This window comes from Pteropus medius, unplaced genomic scaffold, assembly GCF_902729225.1.
Source record: "Pteropus medius unplaced genomic scaffold, Ma_sr-lr_union100, whole genome shotgun sequence".
NCBI classification, from domain to species: Eukaryota; Metazoa; Chordata; class Mammalia; order Chiroptera; family Pteropodidae; genus Pteropus; species Pteropus medius.
The window spans coordinates 92,689-97,435 of record NW_024345601.1 but is presented as its reverse complement, the minus strand read 5'-3'; the positions used below and the strand labels follow the sequence as shown (position 1 = coordinate 97,435).

The 4,747-nt window shown below is 41.1% G+C and overlaps 1 long non-coding RNA gene across 1 annotated transcript; it reads left to right on the top strand.

Moving 5' to 3' along the window:
* Window positions 1–1,007: 1,007 nt before the first annotated feature.
* Window positions 1,008–2,663, top strand: LOC120611833 (uncharacterized). The gene is made up of 3 exons (XR_005655300.1): window positions 1,008–1,026; window positions 1,289–1,356; window positions 2,650–2,663. It is a non-coding gene; the product is annotated as an uncharacterized LOC120611833 (long non-coding RNA).
* Window positions 2,664–4,747: the final 2,084 nt, after the last annotated feature.

Below are 4,747 nucleotides of genomic sequence, written 5' to 3'. Positions count from 1 at the left end.
TTGTAAAAGACAGGGTTCTAAGATCTTACAGATATAGCTAGGTAATGCTCTCCATGCCTATCTCTATGCCCATCCATACAGAACATGCTAACAATGAACAATCTGAAGAGGAAATTATGAAAAAAAAAATCCATTTACAACAGCATCAAACAGAATAAAATACTTAGGAATACACTCAACCAAGGATATGAAAGACATGTTCACTGAAAACTATAAAACATGGCTGAAAAATTAAAGAAGACACAAATATAAAAAGCATCTTGTGTTCAAAGATTAGAAGATAAGGTTTTTAAGATGTCCCATAGCGATCTATAAATTCAATGCAATCCCTATCAAAATCATAATGGTATTTTTTTTTTTTTGCAGAAATAGAAAATTCATTCTAAGTTTCATATGGAATAAAGAACTCTGAGTAGCCAAACACTCTTGAAAAAGAAGAACAAAGTTGGAAGACAGACAGTTTCGAATTTCAAAACTTACCAAAAAGCCACAGTAATCAAAACAGTGTGATACAGGCATAAAGACAAACCTATTGACCAATGGAACAGAATGGAGAGCCCAGAAATAAACCCTCACATATATGGTCAAATGATTTTCAATACGGGTGTCAAGATCAAGGACAGTATTTTCATCCAAAGGCAATCAGAAAATTGGATATCCACATGCAGAAGAATGCAGTTAAACTATTACTTTATACATATATAAAAATCATTTCAAAAGAGATCAAAAACCTAAAACCATAAAATTTGAAATAATAAAAACCATAAAATTTGAAATAATAAAAACTATAAATATATATATATTTTTTTAAAAAGTCCATGAAGAAACCCTGTCTTTTAAGGAAATACACCAAATAGGCAGTGAGTCAGACCTGGACTCATGCTCATCATACCTTGGTAGACCATGCTCTCCATGAGGGCATCAGTGCGAAGGGAGGACCAGCTGGCTCTCAGCTGCGGTCCACTGCTTTGGTGAAGCAAGCTGTGACCTTCCCTGCAGGACACAGAGATGCTACCCTGTGCCCAAGTGAGTGGAAAGATTGTGGTTCACTCACATGACACATTCACCTTGGTCTCCAGGGAAGACCTTATAACAAGAGACTGCTGTACTTCTAACTTTCCAGGCTTTGTTCATCTAAGGGAAAGTGTGTTTGTTGAGATGGAAATGCTCCTAGCTCTGTGTTCACTGTCTGCTTATTGTGTGACAGGTATTACAACAATAGTTATTTTTCATTTATTCTGATGTATAGAGTTCTGTGCTAAAAAAAAATATTATCTTCATTCTACAGATTGGGAGACTGAGACTTCAAGAGATTAAGAAACTTGGCCAAGGCCACATAAGCAGCAAGCAACAAAGGTGAGATGGACCCAGCTATTGGACTCTGTTTGGGTTATTTCTTGCTATTTAACAGACCACCCAAAATCTTAGTGCCTTAGAACAACACCCATTTTGTCATCTCTCTGTGTCTGTGGGGTGGTTTGGCTCAGCTGGGCACAGCTTCTACTGGCCTCTTGGAGGTCTCCAATGCAGTCACAGTCCATTGGGTGGGGCTCTAACAATCTGGACATTTGACCAGGATGGAGTAACTGTTCTTCCTTTCCCCATATTCTCAGAGATCATCTCCATGTAGCCTCTCTGCACAGCCTCTTGTGTGATCTCTCCAATAGGGTGGCTCAGGGATTCCAAGAGAGAGTGTTTCAAGTTGGCTGGCCTCTAGAAGGCAGTCCTGGAGCCAGCAGAGCATCATTTCTGCTGCATTCTACTGATTAAAATGAGTCAGAACCCAACCCGGATTCCATACACCAGGGCGTGAACTCTGGAAAGCCTGTTTCACTGAGGTCCTCTTTGTTAACTAGCTGCCCCATAAATCCAGAGTCCAAACCACACTGCACCCTGTGAAGGAGAGGACTGCCAGCCAGCACCTTTTCCCCACATCCACAACAGCAGCATTGTGGTTAGGGGTGCCTACACTGGAGGCCTGTGGGAACAGGGAAGCTATACTCATGCCCCCTCACCCGGCACCCTCACTTACTCTGGTTGCTCTGGTTGGCTCTCAAGATGGTAAAAGGAGAGGTTTTCCTTCTGCTCGGCCTGTGGCCTTCCCATTATTTTCTCCATTTACTGATAAGGAGATAGCCAGGAAACAGGAACAAAACCTGTCCAAAGTCATGGGCAGCATGCACACCCTGCCTGCAAAAGCCACCCTCTCCTCACTATATGTCACTGTTAAGGAGCCACCAGGGAACCATAAAGATCATCCTGAGCAGGGGAGAGCACCAGCTCCCTGGATATTTGACAGAGCCAGAAGGATTCCCAGGTGAATTGGGCAGCACGTCAGCCACCTGCACAGAAGGATCAGTGAAAAGCATTGCACAAGTAGATGTATGGGATATGCAAGGCCTCAGCCCAGCAAGGATTCCAAGGGAAGCCTGAGCATATTTTGGGAGTGGGAAAGACAGTGCAGAGCAGGGTCTGTCTCTGGGAGAAGAGGAGACATTCCCAACAGAAGGGGTGAATAAAAGATAAATGAAAAAAAAAATGTCTAAATCGGGAGAAGGGAGGGTATTTGGGGTTGAAGCCTATGAAAAGCCTTGAATGTTGGGCAAATCCTTTCAGATTAACAATTTTTCACTGTTTCTCGTTCTATAGGAAGGCCGAGAAAGGTATAGCCGATTCTTTCTTTACTCTGTCTTTTGGGAGAGAAGTTCTCTGTCACAAGGCTGCATACTTGGTATAAGTGGGCCCCGTGTCTCCTAGGAGCAGCTCTCAGCAAGACAGCTTCGGTGAGGTAGAGGCACAGGCTTCCTGTCTCACTTGTACATGTCCCAGACATCACATCATTTCTGCCCAGGCATCTGGCCTTATCCTGCATTTGAGGCTGAGTTTGGGCACTCAGATTAATAGTTATTTCTGTAGTAGCCAAAACAGAGTTGGACTAATTAGACCCACTTCTATTTTTTATGATCTAATTAAATAATAATAATAATTTTCAGGGGAAGAAAAATCCTCTTAGGAAATGAGACAGGCAGATTTACAAAATCAATGTTAAAAATATCAGAGTGTGTTTGCAAAACTCACGCTGGGAATATTTCTTGCACCTCCACTGATCTGCCTAAAACTTTCCGCTGCAGACACATCTGGCCTCATCTGGCTTACCTCCAGTCTCCAACTTGTCCATCTAGTTCCCAACTTCTCCAGCTCTTCAGGAACCCCCCACCTGAGACTGACACACCCCCCACAAGGAAAGAGAGTGACATCAATACAGAAATTCCATCCTTATTTCCTGGTAAGTTCTTACCGGCCTCGATGGGATAAAGGCCTGGCTGCTACAAAGTTGCTCAGTCTCTGAAAGCTATCCGATTCAGGATTCCCAAATGTGCAGAGTCCAGGACAACAACAGGGAAACCAAAGTCAACCTGAGGAGAGGGGATGCACAGAGCCCTGGGGCACTTGTGAGGTGCAAAATGTGTGTTCCCCATGTGGCTGCTAATACGGTGGTGTCCTAAGCAGTAGAAATGCAGGCACGTACTCTTAATAAGGTTTGCTTTTATTCTATTAACCAGAAGCTGAGACACACCTTTGGTCACCTATGTATATACTAACATGACATCTGGCAGGATGTTTGGAATTGGGAATGAGCTAGAAAATAAAATTGTTGGGTGCATAACTATGCTAGGCCTACCTGCTACAGGATTCTCATAACTGGGGGTGGACTTAGTGGTGTATCAGAATTTGGAAGGCACCCTCTTCAGCCATAATGACCATTCCTTGTCTCTTGTGTATGCACAAAGAAGCACAAACAAATGTTCTCTTTGTGGCTTTTACATAGATGGTGGTCTACACAAACCACTCTGTACTTGGCTTTTCTCTATGGACAAAAATAGAGGCTGCCTTGTGCTTGTAATGCTGCTGAGTGAAGATAGCTTTGTGAGTCTGTGCCATGATTTATTTAGCCATGGCTGATATATCATATGTTGCCATATCATATGTTTGCTGTTATAAACACACAAACTCATGTGCATGTATGAACAGGTACAGGAAACATTACTACATATGGACCTGTCAGGCAAATGGCATTAGCATTTTTTATTGTGGCAAATGCTTCCAATTGCCCTGGATAAAGGTTATGCTGGTTTGTACTGTCCCCATACACCCTCCTATGTGTGAGAGACAATTATTTCTCTGTTTCTATTCTCTATCCCCAGCCCATTCGGCTATGGGGTTGTCAATCTTTTCATTATTGATGTGGAATAATAAAATATGAAATAAAGTACCCACTTTGAAGTTGGTATGTGATGCAAATATATTTCATATTGGGTCATTCTTTTAGAACAGAAACATTTTTTTTTAAAACATACACATTACTTCCATATATAGTTAATATACCAATCTTTTGTTTTATGGCCTCTTGTGCCTTCATCACACTTCTCTACTCCAAAATTACTTATTTTTCTAACTCTCCTATATTTCCTTCTGGTAGTTTCATGGCTTAACTTTAAGACATTGTGTTTTACATTTAAATGCTTAATTCATCCCAGTCAAATTTTGTAGCTACTTGGTCTAAGTTCTTTCTTGATATTTTCTATGTGCTTTCTCTTTTACTGCCTGGTTTATATTTTATGTTTTCTTTATTTTAGGTATATACATTCCTTCTGATTATTTCAAAATTTTGAATTTTATTTCTAGTTCATCTTTTGCTGTTACTTTTAAAACTATATCCCTATATGAGGTAATGTAGCTTCAATTT